Genomic DNA, 20341 nt, shown 5'->3' with positions numbered 1-20341 from the left:
AGCTAGTCGGCGATGTATGCAATGAAGGGGAAAAGTAACTGACCACCCTACCCCATTATCTCCTGGTCTAGTTGCCTCAGTGCCTTGTTGGTGTCACTTGTGAGGTTCAAATCTGTCTTCAAACAGTTGACTAAACAACAACATTTGTTTAACATTCTGTCCTATATTTAACCCCCACTTACAAATTCTAAAGCTCTAGCGACCATTTTTAAGAGGCTACGCGCAGCTCTCTTAAACCTACCACACCCACTAAAAATGAAGTTTTCTCAAAACTACAGTTTTGATCAACATGAAACGGCTATTATTTCAGGAGCTGCATTACTTAATGCGATCACTTATGTTGGAGGATTCCATTTGCTCTGATTTACATGAAACTTCGCAAGAATACTCAGTTTAGTCCAATACACAAAGCTGTGTATGGAATGAGTTCTTTAACGAAAACTTTTCATGAATTTTTAAATTTTAAAAAATTAAAGAAAATTATTAAGCAAACATTATTATTTGTAAGAAAATGTTTATCTCGTGAACCAATTCTCAAATTTAAAAATCCATACGCAGTTTTCTTTATCATGGAATGTAAGTCCCTCACAGAAAATGTTTAAAAGCAAAAACAATTCTAAAGCCGTCAGCTAGGACTATATTTTGAATTTACGCATAATTTAAAATTACTTACTTATTTACAAATGGCTTTTAAGGAACCCGCAGGTTCATTGCCGCCCTCACATAAGACCGCCATCGGTCTTTATTCTGTGCAAGATTAAGCCAGTCTCTATCTTCATATCCCACCTCCATCAAATCCATTTTTATATTATCCTTCCATCTACGTCTCGGCCTCCCCAAAAGTCTTATTCCCTCTGGCCTCCTAAATAACACTCTATATGCATTTTTGGATTCGCTCACACATGCTAAATGCTCTGCCCATCCCAAACGTCTGGATTTAATATTCCTAAATACGTCAGGTGAAGAATACAATGCGTGCAATTCTGTGTTGTGTAACTTCCGCCATTCTCCTGTAACTTCATCCCTCTTAGCCCCAAATATTTTCCTAAAAACCTTATTCTCAAACACCCTTAATCTCTATTTCTCTCTCAAAGTGAGAATCCTAGTTTCACAACCATACAGAACAACCGGTAATATAACTTTTATAAATTCTAACTTTCTGATTTTTTGACAGCAGACTAGATGACAAAAGCTTTTCAACCGAATAATAACAGGCATTTCCCATATTTATTCTGCGTTTAATTTCCTCCCGAGTACCATTTATATTTGTTACTGTTGCTCCAAGATATTTGAATTTTTCCACCTCCAATTTTTATATTTCCATTTCGTACATAATCATATACTTTTTTGGGGGGATTTACTTAGAAAGCTATCTCTTTACTTGCTCAAGTAAAATTTCTGTGTTTTCCCTATTAGTTTCTGGATTTTCTCCTAACATATTCACGTCATCCGCATAGACAAGAAGCTGATGTATCCCGTTCAATTCCAAACCCTCTCTGTTATCCTGAACTTTTCTAATGGCATATTCTAGAGCGAAGTTAAAAAGTAAAGGTGATAGTGCTTTAGCCCGCAGTGAATTGGAAAAGCATCGGACAGAAGCTGGCCTATACGGACTCTGCCGTAAGTTTCACTGAGGTACATTTTAATTAATCGAACTAGTTTCTTGGGAATACCAAATTCAATAAGAATATCACATAAAACTTCTCTCTTAACCGAGTCATATTTAATATTATTTAACATTATTTAATATTAATTTAATATTAGTAAAATAAATGAAAATTAATATCTATGTAACTGATGAATGAAACTTGATAAAATTTGGTACTGTTATTTAAATGCACAGACACAACAAACCCGCCGAATTTGAAATAAATTAATCAAAAACATTAAGGGTGCTATTCATAGACATTTCGCTAGCCCGCGCTACGAGCGTGCTAAACTAGCCCCGGCTATCGACTGATTACTAGTACAGGATTCATATCATATCATATCGCTAACACTGGTTTATGAATACGAAAAACATTAGTTCGCTGATCATCCACCGGAAGCCCGCGCTAAGAATGTCTATGAATATGGCCCTAAAAGCTTCAAAACTCAGTCCCAGTGTCCCTCATACCTCCGTATTACTGCAGTGCCTCTAAACAAGATCTTCAGTTTTGTTTTGACTGCATGAAATCATGTAAAACAGCGCAAGATTTTAACGTTGAGGCTGATAAATAGAAAACAGATTTTTGAATAGATATATGTCATCCAGTGGCGGCTGATTGACTGAGGCAAGTGAGGCCGGGCCTCAGTCACTTGGCTTAACAGAAATCAAATTTTGTGTTTTTATATAATGTATTAGTTATTTGAATGAAGCATCGCTGTAGAAGCATTTTAAAACTTTGTGATGTATATAGACCTGTTTTGCAGTAAAATTTACTCCTGAGGCCACAATCGCTCGTGCCGAGTCTGGTTGTGATGTATATAGACCTGTTTTGCAGTAAAATTTGTTCCTGAGGCCAGAATCGTTCGTGCCGGGTCTGTCTTCTGAATATTCTGTATTTTCGCGGAGTTTGAGCTTGCGCTTAAAACGTTGTAGCCGAGGCACAATTCGTCTGGCCTCGTGGCCTGGTCAGGTTTCACTCCTTACATCCATGGGCCGGCCTCAAGGGTAGAGTGGGTGGGAATAGCAAAGGTGACTTGTCTTCCTAAATAGGTCATAAATAACACAAATTCCAGCTCGTTGGCAGGCAGAGACCCACACTATTCCCTCCCCTTATGTCTCAGTTTATGACTTAAGCGAGGGTGTTGTACTATTGTAATTCGTAGTACAGTAGTGAATCTGGGCCAATGTTATGTATTTCGTGAAAATATAAACAGAAACAAATGCGAGAAATAATGCTGGTGTAGTTAATTCATTGTTAGAGTGTCCTTTTTCGAGAAGAAATAATATTGAAAGAAAGGAAGTTTTAAATAAAGAGAGAGTCTACCGAGATACCTACGATATCGCTGATAATTTTTCTGACACATAATCTTAAAACGCGAGTTTCTGTTGCATCCTGGCATGGGCAACATAAATGGTTACGTGGTAATGTGGTGCAAAATAAACTTCTCTGTTGGCCTTGTTCGTTGCTGTCAAGGGAAAAAAATAAAAAGAACAGAAAGGAGGGGATTTTCAACACATAATGTGGGTTGCTTCATCACACTGAAACAATCACTGAAACTCACAGCATAACAGCTTATTTGGTGAGTGACATTATTTTTCATCAATAGTAGGCTAATAATAATAGACTAATAATAATAATAATAATAATAATAATAATAATAATAATAATAATAATACAGTAATCATGATATTAATAATATAACAATAATGAATATCATAAATAAACATTTCCTATCGGAGGCACTTAAACTAGTTGCATCTGGCCTCACCGAGGATTTCGATCACCGGCCGCTACTGGTGTCATCCTAATATCGCATTGGCGCACAATTATACAGCACCCCCTCCCAAATAATCGATTCGTGGTGCGAGCAGCTGCAGTGCCGTGATAACTCGAGACTGCAGCACTGCAGCGGAATAAAGCCAGTCCTGTGCAGTCGTCGACCGCCCGCCTCTCTCTTTCCTTCGCCACGTTGCGAAGTTATAAGAAATGTCGACACAAATGTATTTTCCACCCGAGAGTGCACGTCGTTGCACTACCGTCAATGTAAAACAGCATTGCAAGGGTTTAAATGTAGATATATCATCTCCCTGTGCCTGAGTGTTATACCACAGTCTACTATCAGTGGCGTAGCGTCTATGTAAGCTAAAAAGCTTAGCTTCCCCAGTTAATAATAATTTCATAATAAACCTGCAGTTTATGGAGAAAATTATTTATTAATTTTAATAGGATGTATATTTACGCGTTAAATATTGTGATGCGGCAGCTCAGGATGGATTTGTGATGCAGCAGTAAACAAGAAGCCTGCACACTCCAGCTTCCACGCAGACTGGTTTCTTCTGTGTAATCCACCCCGCAGATTTTCCATCCCTTTCTAACTAAACTACCCTAGTCGCAAGGCTCGCAAGAAGCTAGCTTTAACATTTAAAATAAGTAGTTTCCGAGTTATCCCCTTTCGTCAGTTGTGTTCAGTTGAAGTGTTAGTGTGCATTGTGACTGATATAATAAATAATGAGCGAAATAACAGTTCCTGACACTAATTTACTTTAATTTTTTATGACAAATTGTATTATCAAGACTGACTTACGAACAAAAGTGTGGTTTAAAAAACAAATGACCGACTCCCTTGCTGTCAATGAAGGACACAACCAAAAGACAGACGCATACTTACGTAATGATACTAATATTGTGATTTCTCTAAGTATGACAGGGAGTGAGCTAATGTTATACGTATACGTATCTATTTGTTAAGAGATATGTGTAAACCGTGAAAGCATATTTTACTACGTATCATTTGAGGTCATGCCTTATTGGTGTTACTTACGAGGTTCCAACCAATCTTCGACTACTGACTTGAAATTGACTACTATTTATTTTAAGACTGTATTTTTGTAATACGTTTTCTCATATTGCATGAAAGACAACTTGAGTTAGCTTCCCCTGCTCAAAATTTCATGCTACGCCACTGTCTACTATATACAGTCACGAAGCTTGAGTTTTGAGGGTGCTAGAAACAATAGACTGTGCCGATACTATTTCGCATTGTCTGTAATGAGGTGATATTAGCGATTCTAGTGGTGAGCAACTATCTAATGTTTGCATATTTACTACGTATTGAGCTTCGTGACTGTATATACTGGACTGTGGTTATACTACAATTGAAATTTTCTTCCTCCATTTTATCTTTCCAGTCACCATCCTGTAATCCTCTCGCTTCCATTACGCCAATAAACACTCTTTAGTCAAAGCTTGATTAACTTTGTAGTTCCGATAGTTTAAATAATTTTACTTACAAGTTTTTATTTCCTTCATAACTTATGTTTAATACAAATTTATATCATTGTATCATTTATTGTATCATTATCTATCTAAATTAAAACAGACGCTGGTACAGACACTCATTCTACCTCACTTCTATTATTGCGACGTTTTGTTCAGTGATCTCAGGATTGATTCCGCTCAGAAACCACAGCGTGTTCATAACGCGTGCGTCCGCTTCATTTGTAATGTTCGATACTATGATCATATCTCACCTTCTTTCGAGAAGTTATCATGGCTTAGGTTACATGAGAGGAGAAATCTGCACTCACTTTCTCTCCTATATCGAATTATTCACACTTCATCCCCCAATTATTTATTCGCTCGTTTTCATACTCTCTCTCGCTATCATAATATTAATACTCGATCACAACGCGATAACACGCTAGAAATTCCACTTCACACATCATCTCTGTAATCCTCATCTTTCACTGTTGCTACTTCTCGTCACTGGAACTCTCTGCCGCCTGAAGTCAAGGGCTGCCGAACATTGAAATCTTTCAAATCCAAGTTAGAAAATTATCTTATGGCGAGTTGCCAAACTAACTTACTATTATGACAAGTGTTGTATTGCATGTTTCCACGTATTCACATTTTTTTATGTTCTAGTGACACTTAACTTATTTTATATTTTTGTTTTCATATTTTCCTATAATGGTATATCTCTAATGTGATAAGTTGAGCTATATAATTATAATCATAATTTTCCTTACTGTGTGTACTTAAAAATATTGTATTCATTGTATGCTTTGTACTGCACTATTTTATTACTACTATTAGTATTATTATTACTACTAGGCCCGTTATTATTATCATTATTATTATTATTGTTATTATTATTGCTATTATCATTATTATTATTATTATTATCATCATCATCAATAATTGTCTTATTTTTTATACTTTGTATGCCTAATTTATTTTTGACCTGCTGTTCACATTTTATTATGCTTTTTTCTTTCTTTCTCTATGTTATATATTATGTCTGATTTCTTCTTACTTGTTGTTTACATTTTATTATTATTATCTTACTCAGTTTTTGTGTGTAAAATTGTAGTGTAGGCCTACTTTGTAAATTTGTAGTGTTTTTGTAACGCAGTTTTTACTCCTGGTTGAGTGTTAGAGAAGGCCGTATGGCCTTAACTCTGCCAGGTTAAATAAATCACTATTATTATTATTATTATTATTATTATTATTATATTTGAACTAACGTTTTCACTGATGTGATTATTATTAGGTCCTAACAGGGACGTACGCAAAGAGTGGAGGGGGGGTTCGAACCCCTTTAAACTAAAAAAAAAAAAAAAAAAAGACATTTAGATTTGAATATTTTTTAATCCATAATCGTTTTCCCTCTAATTTTTCACGTCAGAGTAACAAAAACTACATCGACATAAGACATAGTCCTCCTACCCCTCCTTCAAAATAATCCCCGTGCTTGATGCTTCAGCACGTTCGAATTATAACAATGCTATCTTTATTATACCGCCTAGTACCGACCTTGTAATAAAATGAATCTGACACAATATGAAATTTAACTCGTTAAACATACTGAAAAGATTGTTTTGACAGTACTGCAGTGCACTTTCGATTTTAAAATCATTTTCAGAGCGGTATTCATCCGTTCCTTAGATATTATGAAAAGTTCGTTTAACATTTTGTGCATTTGACAGTTCATATCTTTAATACAGTATAAACTTCTTAAAAAGGTAAAGGTATCCCCGTAACATGCCATGAAGGCACTTGGGGGGCATGGAGGTAGAGCCCCATGCTTTCCATGACCTCGGCACTAGAATGAGGTGGTGTGGTCGGCACCACGCTCTGACCGCCTTTTACCCCCGGGAAAGACCCGGTACTCAATTTTATAGGAGGCTGAGTGAACCTCGGGGCCGTTCTGAAAGTTTGGTAACGAGAAAAAATCCTGTCACCACCTGGGATCGAACCCCGGACCTTCCAGTCCGTAGCCAGCTGCTCTACCAACTGAGCTACCCGGCCGCCTGTATAAACTTCTTATGTAAGCATAATAATGACACAAGTATTTTTATTATACAAAATTAAACATTAGTTAAAATTTGTTAAAAATTGAATGACTATAAAAAAATCACGTTACAGAAATTTTATAAAGATATTCATGAATATGTTCTATTAGAATAGATGAAGAAAAATAAAAAAGGTAAACTTTCAAATTCTAAATGAGGCAATACAGTAAGTGAACAGCTTCAAATACTTGGAGTGTACTATAAGCAGTAACATGAACTGCTGCCACGAGGTCAAAAGAAGGATAATGGCTCAGGAAGCTTTTAATAGAAAAAGGAGCATCTTCTGCGGATCCCTGGTTAAAATAACTAAGGAAGAGACTAGTGGAGTGCTTTATATGGAGATGGCATTGTACGAGGCAGAAACATGGACATTACGACGAAGTGAAGGGAAGTGAATAGAAGCATTTCAAATGTGGATATGGAGAAGAATGGAGCGTGTGAAATGGACAAACAGTATAAGAAATGAAGTTGTGTTGGAAAGAGTGGGTGAAGAAAGAATGATGCTGAAACTGATCAAGAAGAGAAAAAGGAATTGGTTTGGTCACTGGCTGAGAACAAACTGTCTGCTTAAGGATGTACTGGAAGGAATAGTGAACGGGAGAAGAGTTCGGGGCAGAAGAAGATATCAGATGATAGACGACATTAAGATATGTGGATCATATGTGGAGACTAAGAGTAAGGCAGAAAATAGGAACGATTGGAGAAAGCTTGGTTTGCAGTGAAAGATCTGCCCTTGGACAGAACAATGAATGAATGAGTCATGGTTTGATGACATTGTGGTTCCGATAACTTAAATAATCTTACTTACAAGTCTTTATTTCCGTTAATAACTTACGTTTAATACAATTTTATATCATTTTTGAACTAACGTTTTCACTTATGTCGAGCATCATCAGGTTCTAACACGGCTGTACGTAAGAGGGGGTTACGGGATTTAACCCCCCCCCCCGCTTGAACTTAAAAAAATGGCATATTTAGATTTGAGTATTTTTTGTATCCATAATCGTTTTCTTTTGTCCAATTTTTCATTGCCAGAGTAACAAAATCTACATCGACATAAGACATAGCCCTCCTAACCCTTGTTTAATATAATCCCTGTGCTTGATGCCGCGGCACGTACGAATTATAATAATGCTATCTTTATTATAAAGAGACCTACAGCCTAATAAAATAAAGCCAACACAATATGAAATCTAACTTCTTGTGAAACATATTGAAACGGTTGTTTTCTCAGTTCTACAGAGAAGATGTTAAATATTGTGCACTGCCGATTTTAAATTAATTTTAAGAGCGGTATTCATCCGTTCGTTAGTTAGAGTTCTGACTTTATTGTGAAACGTTCGTTTAACGTTTTGTGCATTTGACAGTTCATATCTTTAATATAAACTTTTTATGTAAAGTGTAATAGTAACACAAGTATTTTTTTATTATACAAAATTAAACAGAAGTTAAAATTTGTTAAAAACTAGATAACTGTGAAAAAATTACGTTTCAAAGATTTTATAAGGATATTCAAGAATATGTTCTATTAAAACAGTACAATATTAATAAATAAATACCTTACTTACTTATGGCTTTTAAAGAACCCGGAGGTTCACTGCCGCCTTCGCATAAGCCCGCCATCGATCCCTATCCTGAGCAAGATTAATCCAGTCTCTACCATAATTTTTTATTGGGTTATTTTACGACGCTCTATCAACATCTAGGTTATTTAGCGTCTGAATGATATAAAGGTGATAATGCCGGTGAAATGAGTCCGGGGTGCAACACCGAAAGTTACCCAGCATTTGCTCGTATTGGATTGAGGGAAAACCCCGGAAAAAACCTCAACCAGGTAACTTGCCCCGACCAGGATTCGAACCCAGGCCACCTGGTTTCGCAGCCAGACGCGCTGACCGTTACTCCACAGGTGTGGACTCTACCATCATATCCCACCTCTCTCAAATTCATCCCGTCTACATCTCGGCCTGACCAAAGGTCTTATTCCCTCCTGCTTCCCAACTAACACACTATATGCATTTCTGGATTCCGCCATAAGTGCTACATAATAAATATAAATAATACTGTAACATAATAATAATAATAATAATAATACACAAAATTTAAAATAACGATAATGTAAATTATAAACAATTTTCATAATGACCGTTATAAACATCTGTTGGTGACAAATCGTTGCCATGGAAGAAGATAGTCAGAACTCAAAAAACACCATTTTTTATTTTCCCATAATTTTAATTTTATGTGGAAAACCGTCACAAATTAAATTCTTTTACTTTCTGAAAAAATAAAATAATTACACTCTAATAAAATGAAAGCTTTGCATTTAATTCACCTAAAATGATCTCCCAATTACTGGGGCAAGACCTTCGTAATATGTGTAAAAAAGGGTCTTATAAAAGAGATTTATTATTATCATAATACTCAGAGATTAAAGTCTAACGTAGCACATTGTATCTTCATTTCCGACACAAAACATTTTTGTAGTAGGTTAATTTTCGGATTCATATCAGGGTTTATGTAACGCCTATTTTTTTCTCCTGAAAAGAATTTTAATACTTTGTTAATATATGTGATTTTAGTCAGTTTGTAAAATATTTTTGGTCCAGGGAAAATATGCATCTTTTTATGGATATACAACAATGGCCAACTTAATGGTTTATGTAACGAGTATCGGGTACTAGGAAACTTCCGAAATTATAGTCGCGACGCTGTTATTCCCGGCGTGACTCCTTCACTTTGCTTACGTCTTAGGAAGTGAAAGCTCTATAAAGACTAAGTAGGTAGTATCGTTCGCCATTTTTGTTCTTTCGTTGTCAAGCTACCAGACGAGAAATCTATTTGCCGCACCGTTAAACATTATCATGTCGTAGCTCCTATGATTATAAATCAAACGCACTGTAATTCAGCAAATAATTGAGCGGCAAATAACGTCCTCGTGTGCTTTCTGCGAACGTCAACGAAAGAGCCAAAATGGCGGGCGATTATATTAAGTATTTATCGAGCCCTAGGAAATGCATAACGTCATCAGCAGCGAATCACAAGACGCATACGTTTAAATGTAGCCGACCTGCAACGTGATTCGCTGCCGGAAATAAGAGCGACGGGACTATAGTAATAAGTATAGCCTACATATTGTTACTTTAATTTCAATCCCATATCCCAAAGAAAACACAGCCACACCATCAGTTCATTATTAAACTTGCATATTCTTAATGTCCAGCTTAATGTATGCTGACGTCTTGCAAATTTATTTCCATTTCCACCCTGACGAGACTAGTGACGCAATAAACAAAATAAACGAAGACTTGAATTCGATTTCACTGTGGGCACACAAATTTGGATTAAGGTTAAATCCAGAGAAATCGCAAGCAATCGTAATGGGACATAATCGTCTACGAACCACTCTTGATAGTAGTAGGCCTACTATACCACATATATTGAATGGGATTATTGTTAAATACAGTGAAACTGTTAAAAATCTTGGCATTTTTATGGATAGCGATAAATTGGAACACTCAAGTAACACACATTTGCAAAAAAATATATATATTTTTTCTCAACTTCACTCCTTGTTTCATATGAAAGAATTTCTACCACTTAGTCTAAAAAAAGAATCTTATTCAGACACTTGTAATGCCCCATTTTGATTATTGCGATTCCTTGCTAACTAATGTAAGTTCACTCTTAGCTGAGAGACTACAACGTGTTCATAATGTGTGCATACGATTCATCTGCAATACTCGTAAATTTGATCATATAACACCTTCCCTCCAGTTACTTTCATGGGCGCGTCTGAAGGAACGAAGAACAATACATTCACTGTCCCTTCTGTTTAGAATCATGCATACTTCTACTCCGAATTATCTGTTATCGCGCTTTCAATTTCTTACAACTCTTCGAAACCGGCATCAAGCACTTCTTTCTAGCCCTCATCATAGAACGTCTTTATACTCATCTTCCTATACTGTAGAAATACTTCGCCTCTGGAATTCGTCAGAGATGTCAGGGACTGCCGGACTTTATCACAATTCAAAATTAAATTGGAAAATTTTGTCTTAGTTAATGTTTTTTAGGTATTACTAGAAGTAGTCTATTTATTTGTATTTTTTTTTCCTTTTTCTCTTTTAATCTAGATTAAAATTGCAAGTTTCTTGTTTAAGTTAGTTAATTAGTTAGGATAGAATTAATTATGATACTTTATCACTCATTTAAAGTTTATGTGACTGCAACCTGTGTATATTTTTGTGTGGCTTTACTTTGTTTATAGTCCTCTCTCTCTCTCTCTCTCTCTCTCTCTCTCTCTCTCTCTCTCTCTCTCTCTCTCTCTCTTTATTCCTTGTGTAGCTTTAATTTGTACATAGTGTATTTTTTCTGTTTATTTCTATTATTGTATTTGTATTCCTGGTGTAGTGGAAGAGAAAGCCTGATGGCCTTAACTACACCAGAATAAATAAATAAATAAATAAATAAATAAATAAATAAATAAATAAATAAATAAATAAATAAATAAATAAATAAATAAATAAATAAATGTACATAAGGAAGAATCAAGAGACAGAGAAAATGAAAAGGGAGAATTTTGACATAGAAAATATTTTGAGCTTTTTAGTTATATAGGTCTATTTATATACATAATTTTAGAATCAATAATACATAAAAATCCGGACTCCACTCATAAGTGATATTAATATTTAAGTTTGTATTTAAACTGAAGCATTATGTTTCATTCTTTCACCAACTGGTCTCTGCATTCAAAACAATAAGAGCCCTCCACTGCTACTGCAGTTAATATTAGCCCATCAGAACTTACACATTTCATTATAAAATGTACCTTTACCGATCGACAAACAAGAAAATACATTCAAATATGTTATAGGCCTATTATCACTTGTCCTACAGCATACAATAGTCACGTGTCTCGTTCCCAACGTATATTTTCTGCACAGTAATCAAAACTCCCCCTGTTATTTATCCTCTAAAATAAATTAACGGCATCGTCAGTATTCTGCGTGTAAAACTCGGACCTACATCTCTGGAGATGGCCTGCCTGGTCATTCATCCCACAACACTCTATATATCTCATGTTTCATTCCGTGTTCGGTTAGCGCTAGTATTCATCCCCTTTTCAAGCTCTTCTTTATTGTGTAAAAGGTGCATTTAGTACCTTGTTCTTATTTTGTGTTTGCATTACTTATAGCAGCGGTGGCGAAAATGTAACCGTGCGCCGAGCCACTGTGTAACCTGCAACGTGCATAGCACCTATGGGGGGAGGCGGACACCCGAAGGAGAAGTTAAGCAACTGTCTGACTTATTAACGGATTTTCATTTTCCTTACGTCAAGCACTTAAATATAATTTTATACAGTACAAGGCTACAAACTAATGTTCAGTACATGTAACGAAGAAAGAAATGAACAATAAATGAACAATATCACAAACTAAAATTAACTGTCTTCAGAATGTCTCCGCGACAAAGTTTCAAAATGAGGAATTATGTCACTTACTGCCAGTCGTAGTTGATCACGAAGGTATTTGTCTGTCAGTCGTGATCTAAATTTGGTTTTTACTATTTTAATTGTTGAAAATAATTTTTCACAAACGTAAGTTGTAGCGAACATGGCTTCAACAGAGCAAGCGAAAGAACGAAGCTTCGGATATTTATTTTTTGGCAAAGATTTGAAAGTTCAACATTTGTCAAGTCCTTACATCTAGCTTTCATTTGACATCACATAGTAAATCAGTGAATTCAAATTGAAGAGCTAACCGCATTATTCGTACATCTGCTGAAAAAGGGTCCACATACAGAGATGATGATGATGATGATGATGATGATGATGATGATGATGATGATGATGATGATGACAACAACAACAACAACAACAACAATAACACTTAACTTTTTAATGTTTCATCAGTAACATGTAGTATAATGCCGTTTTATGTTATACAACCGTTTTCCTCGTAATATTTGTGAACAAATCATACATTTAATATTCTCATCATATTGACAGCAAAAAAATGCGTCCTCCCATCCTACTTGGAACTTTCGTACATGGTTTCGAGAGAGACATAGCCTATGCCACTCGCAGGTCAGAGACAAATACAAACGGAACGGAGTTTGACTCCAGTGAGTGAGAGGGTGGGGGTTGGCGGAGGTTAGAAGCGAAATGCACAGCTATCACTGCGAGCCACAATGTCTCGCGAGTCACGTTCTCGCCACGGCCGACTTACAGAATGTACGTAAAATTCCTGTAAGATGGGAAGAGATACAGGTATAGCGTATCTTTTCATGAATTTCAGTGTGACAAAAAGTTTGAAATATAAATGCTTGCAACCTATTTCTAAGCAAATTAAATACAAAGAATTCAGCTTGGCTCCCAGCCGAGAATACGCTCATCAGACATGTTTGCACGGCCGGAGTAGACTGCGTCATTATCAATCCGTAACCTTCCGCTCATTTTAATTCATACGCCTATCACTTCGATTAATTATAGCATGCGCACAGTTACTGTATAATTTTATTTCATAACCTGTGTTATAGGAGTTGTAGTATCTGTCTGCATTTACATATTCCCGACAACCTTCGATGAAAATGATATTCACACGCAAAATTTCTACGTACATGGATCATTCGAAAATTAATGGCAGCACTTGAATTAAGTAAAAAAATATCCATTTTCGAATAGTCACGCTGTTGCAGTGCTCAGAAGTAATCTTCAACATCAAGACCCCACCGCCATACGCCAGGAAAACGACGGATGCTTAGAGCATTACTGATAACAAATTAAACTCACTACAAATATCTTAACAGATGCATTATAGGGGCCAATCTCCTTATTTGTTGAATGGTATGAATGCCACTATCGATATGTATTGTTGTTATAATCGACATAAAATATGTTGCCAACTTCTAAATTAACAGTCAATTTTATATTGTTGACTTGTAGCCTACTTCAAAATGGAAATAACGGCAGTAATAGTAAAATATATTTTCCCTGGACCAAAAATATAATATAAACTGACTAAAATCACATCAGTAGTAACAAACTGTTTAAATTTTTTTATTTAACTTTTTAATTTGGTAGCATTTAATGCTTATCGAATATCGAATGCTAAAAACGCTAATCGAACCATTACTTACGCTGCCCTTTTTTTTTTTAGTATAATGTGTGATGGGTGGCCCCTATCTTATAAATGAGATTATTTTCTTCAAACTCACAGATAACACACATCAAATGCTCTCCTTTCTCATTATTATCAGCTTACGTTATTCAGAGTTGATACAACGAATACAAATTATTGCCACTAATTATATCAGGAAACGAAACTTAGTGTCCGATGGAAAAGAGGCGAGTGGTTTTAGGTTAGCTGTGTTCTAAAGCTCCTCTACTGTGTACAAAGAAAGTGGCGTGGGTCGTGCCCCATTGAACTACTGTGCCTTAGTTGTTCGCTATTTACTTGCTTTGTGTTGCAGTCTACGAGTAACTTTTTTTAAATTCGTTATTTTACGACGCTTTATCAATTGCGACGAGTAACTCTTACATCATGGGCTAGAGACTACAGAATTCCGTATTAATTTAGAAAAAAAATCCTGATAAAAATATTATATTTTGCGTTTTATCTATAATTAGTTGTAAGATATAATCGCAATAATTTCGTATAGGGGGAAAATATGTAACGGGTGTGCTTCCAGCCGGCAAACTAATTACACTGAACAACAAGAATTTTGCTCCGACTTAAAACAATGTGTCCCGTATGGTTTGATGTGCGCTGAATCCGAAAATGCATTTCTTTTCTTCGTATCACGTAAGGTTTTTAAGATATACTATGATTTCACTTTTCGATAAGCGTTCCCCCAGGAAACATCTAGCGCAGGTTGGGGTTGTAAACCGAAACAAAAGCAAATGCATTTTATGAGTTTATGACCTATTTACGATTCATTATGGTTGTTGGCATGTTCTTTTGTACTTCTAATAAATCTATGGTGTTGGGGTAAAGGGGTATGTCATTTTTTTTGTCCAGGTGGAATTTTGTTCACACACAAGTTAAATTATAGAAGTGGGTGTGCAAAAATCAAAGAATACTAGCAGTTGTTGTGTTTTATTTGTGTAGAAAATTATTTGTAATAAGGGTTCCAAGTTTAATTTTCATTTATCTCCGAACTCATTTTTATGACTTATCTCCGTTTACCCAAACACCACAGAAATAAACAGATATTGGTCCCTTCTATTCAGTAAATTTCATAACACTTCAAAGTGTGGTCTACGCAATGAACACACATGGGTGTGGTTTTCAATATTTAAAAGAAACGTTTACCAGCTTGAGTGAAGGGAAATTAAAGGAGGGCATTTTCATCGGTCCATAAATTGACAAAGTTATGGCTGACTGTTTGAGGAGAAACTTTCCGTTACAGAAAAAAATGGCATGACGCGCTTTCAAAGATGTTAGCTCAGATTTCCTTGGAAATTCTAGGGCAGACAACTATATCGAACTTGTGGAAACCATGCAAGTGCATGTGACAAAATGGGGTGTAAGATTTCTCTCAAAATACACTTTTTACATTCTCATTTGGATTTCTTTCCTCCTAAATTTGAAACGGTAAACAATGAGCATAGGGAAAAATTTCATCAAGAAATATCTGAAAGGGAAAAGCTATATAAAGGAAGATCATCATCCAGCATGCTTGCAGACTACTGTCGGTTCCTTGTAAAATACAGTCCCGGGTCTAGTTATAAACTGAAGTCATCCATAAAATCTCTTGAAACCTAAGTTCAAATTCTGAGACTTTTCTCACTGTACGTATAAAATATTTTTATTGTTGTGTTTTTTGTGTTTTTAACTATGTAACATCATTTTTGTATTCAGTACACATTTTTCAAGTATTGTGAGGCATTTTGAATCCCTAGTGTGCTATAGTTTTATCAGTACTTACTTACTGGCTTTTAAGGAACCCGAAGGTTCATTGCCGCCCTCACATAAGCCCGTCATTGGTCCCTATCCTGAGCAAGATTAATCCAGTTTCTATCATCATATCCCACCTCCATCAAATCCATTTTAATATTATCTTCCCAACTACGTCTCGGCCTCCCCAAAGGTCTTTTTCCCTCCGGCCTCCCAACTAACACTCTATATACATTTCTGGATTCGCCCATACGTGCTACATGCCCTGCCCATCTCAAACGTCTGGATTTAATGTTCCTAATTATGTCAGGTGAAGAATACAATGCGTGCAGTTCTGCGTTGTGTAACTTTCTCCATTCTCCTGTAACTTCATCCCTTTTAGCCCCAAATGTTTTCCTAAGCACCTTATTCTCAAACACTCTTAACCTATGTTCCTCTCTCAAAGTGAGAGTCCAAGTTTCACAACCATAAAGAACAACCGGTAATATAACTGTTTTATAAATTCTAACTTTCAGATTTTTTGACACCATGTATTGTGGGTTCTTATCACCACGGCATGGCGCGTCCTCAGGTTGAGGATCGAGGAGACGGCCTCCAGATATGGAGGGTAGCTGTGAATATATTGAATAAGCAGTCGCGGACAGCCGATGAGGGGTGGTCCTCCAGCTTGGGGGTTGGGCGAAGGGCTAACAACCCATCACCGTAAAAAAACAGCTTGTTACGAAACCTTCAAATAAGCCTCGGAATGGGACTGATTCTCTGGCACGACCACAGCAAAGGAATAAGGTTCTGAGATTTGGTAGTTTTATCAGTAGCAGTGGGGAAAAAAAAAAAAAAAAAAAAAAAAAAAAAAAAATTCATAAAAAATTCAATTCACTTTTCCCGGAAAATGGTACGTGATGGGACAATTTGGATTTTAAATTCAGATTTAGGGCATAGATATTAGTAATATTCACCTATTTTTATTTCGGAGCAAGACAAAAAGTAAAATTTGTTGTTCAGTGTTGTTAATGTCTTTGTCCTGGTGTCCATAGGATCGGCTTCAGACATGTGCATTTGTTACATGCGTAGTCTCATATTATTAGCACGTATGATGTTTGCAGTGCATGGCAAAGTCGTCCGAACAACAGGTGGCCTTGCCTCACGTTAGAAGCGTGCAACTGTGTCCAGAAACTCCAATAATACAACTTTTATACAAGAGACGCCGAAACATTCGCTACAGGCTACTAAATACATAAAAAAGTTAGCGAAGTGCTCGTATTGGAAACTCCAGGAATCGTGTAATGTGCACATTTACGGACAACAATAAAGCAGTGGTTTTATTGAGGTCTACAGTCGATTGTTTAACGACGCTGCTATCAATTGCAAGGCTATGTAGAGACGGCGGAATTTGTGATAGTGGAAAAGTACTGGGTGAGTCTATATCTTTTGACCATCACTTGAGAGGCACACATTGCAGGCCTCTAGTCGTGTGGTCAGCACGGTGCAGATCCATCTCAGGACACTACACGACATGGGGCAAACATCCAGTCCCGTGGCAGAAAATACATCTCTCCCATTGTCCTTGCTGGGAATGGAACCACGGACCGCTTGATTGGAAAGTGAATAAGCTAGCCATATAGCCACAGCGACGGACTGGATCTAATTCACATCTATAAATTGAACAAAACAGCTGTCTAAGTTATACATTATCATTTCATAAACCAAGGCGTGTAACTTGCTTTTCGTAGAAACCGGCAGAAGTTTCATGAGAAATTAAAGTAACAAATCTTTCTTTCACACTTTTACAGACTTAGGACTGATGGTATGAGTTCTGGAAACAACCACATCAGTACTGTGCGACCAAACGTTCAACAGTATCGGTAAAATACTGAAAATGTCTTACGTCATTCTTGGCAATCAAAGAGCTCATATAATATCAGACCTGCCAACCTACGAGACATGAAATGCTGGAGATGGGAATTTAGTGGGATAGGCCTATAATAATAATAATAATAATAATAATAATAATAATAATAATAATAATAATAATAATAATAATAATAATCCGTGGCGCTACAGCCAGTGAAGGGCCTAGACCGAGCAGCCGGCTGCTGGCTTCACGCCCACATGCCGAAGCAGAGGTGGACGATCATCCAACAAGAATGGAGGTATCGTGTGGTTAGCACGATGATCCCCCCACCCGTTATGGCTGGTATTCGCAACCGGAAGACCACCGGCGTGGCTCAGTCGGTTAAGGCGCTTGCCTGCCGGTCTGAAGTTGCGCTCGGGCGCGGGTTCGATCCCCGCTTGGGCTGATTACCTGGTTGGGTTTTTCCGAGGTTTTCCCCAACCGTAAGGTGAATGCCAGGTAATCTATGGCGAATCCTCGGCCTCATCTCTCCAAATATCATGTCGCCATCACCAATCTTATCGACGCTAAATAACCTAGTAGTTGATACAGCGTCGTTAAATAACCAACTAAAATAAAAATTCGCAACCGGATTTCGCTACCTATCATAGCTCCCCAAGTGCATCACGATGCTGGGTGGACACCGGTCCCATACACTGGCCGAAATTTCATGAGAAAATTTCTCCCCCCACGAGGACTCTAACCAGCGCGCATTCCGTAACGCGAGTCCTAGGCCTTAGACCGCGACGCCACGGCGCGGGACGGGGTAGGCCTATACTTAATAATAATACTTACTTACAAATGACTTTCAAGAAACCCGCAGGTTCATTTCCGTCCTCACATAAGCCCGCCAACGGTCCCTATCCTGTGCAAAATTAATCCAGTCTCTATCATCATATCCCACCTCCCTCAAATCCATTTTAATATTATCCTCCATCTACGTCTCGACCTCCCCAAAGGTCTTTTTCCCTCCGGTCTCCCAACTAACACTCTAATAATAATAATAATAATAATAATAATAATAATAATAATAATAATAATAATAATAAATAATAATCCGTGGCGCTACAGCCCGTTGGGCTGCAGGCCTCACGCCCACATGCCGAAGCAGAGGTGGACGATCATCCAACCAGAATGGAGGTATCGTGTGGTTAGCACGATGATCCCCCCAGCCGTTATAGGTGGCATTCGCAACCGGATTTCGCTACCTATCGTAGCTCCCCAAGTGCATCACGATGCTGGGTGGGCACCGGTCCCATACACTGGCCGAAATTTCATGAGAAAATTTCTTCCCCCATGAGGACTCGAACCAGCGCGCATTCCGTAAGAGTCCTAGGCAGGATGCCTTAGACCGCGACGCCACGGCGCGGGACAATAATAATAATAATAATAATAATAATAATAATAATAATAATAATAATAATAATAATAATAATACTGAAAAGAAAACATAACATTAAATAATTAAATACGAAAGTTATGCGATCGTTTTTAAATCTAGGAGATTATCGTGTCACTGCGGAAGAGAGGAAGTCGTGAGTTAATGGCGAGTGACTTCAAATTTTGCATTAAAGTTGGTAGGTCTGTAATTTAATCACAAACTGATGACAACAAACCTACAGCAGCGATCTGATTCCGATACGACTGGTCCCTTGGCCGCATTGTATATTGGCGTGGTTGAAAATTGTGTCGCCTTTGCTACTAACAACTCGTGAGGGATCAAGAGCCACTAGCTAACTGCTGGCTTCACATCCAATGCCTCAGCAGAGGTTAACGATCATCTAACCAGTACGAGGGTAGCGTGTGGTTGGCACGATCATCTCCCCTAGCTGTTACGTCTGGCTTTCGAACCCGCATTTCGCTACCCATCTTACTCCCCAAACTCATTACGTTGCTGGATAGACATAGGTGACGTACTGGCAGAAATTTCAAGAGAAGAATTCTTCCCCTATGAGGACTCGAACCAGAGCCCTTTCTGTATCGCTAGCCCAAGGCATGACGCTTTGAGCCACACACTTGTATTTGCTCTGAAGTTTAAAGTTTTATGTTATAGCCTATTTTTAATTAATCTGAATCGTAACTTTAACAAACAGCTGTGTCTCCTTTATATACAGTATCTTGTCGTGGATGCGAATATTGTTCCACCGTCTCGTATTTTTTGGCTTGTTTTATGTGAACCTAGCTTTACGAATTCATATGGGTTATTTGGTTTGTTTTGCACTGCTGCCATTTCGTAGGCTACATTAATTCTCCCGCCAGTTAGGGCATTTTTTCTTATCTTACTTGAAGATGTGCTGATACTTCTCATTTTTTACTCATAAACTTGACATTCTGTTATAATTTAGATAAATTGGAAGATATGTGGATGGAAGTGATAAAAACTAGCACTGAATGTAGCATGGAAACCTTCATAGGTATTTGTCGTCCGCGGATGTATGTGCCCTTCAGTGGATGGGAAAGCTCTGTGTTCGTCGATGTAGCTACTAGTCCACTAACACTACGGTAAACAAACACAGAACTCAATTCCAGCATGATTTGGTTTAA

This window comes from Periplaneta americana, chromosome 7 (genome assembly GCF_040183065.1).
Source record: "Periplaneta americana isolate PAMFEO1 chromosome 7, P.americana_PAMFEO1_priV1, whole genome shotgun sequence".
NCBI classification, from domain to species: Eukaryota; Metazoa; Arthropoda; class Insecta; order Blattodea; family Blattidae; genus Periplaneta; species Periplaneta americana.
Note: the sequence above shows the minus strand (reverse complement) of the source record.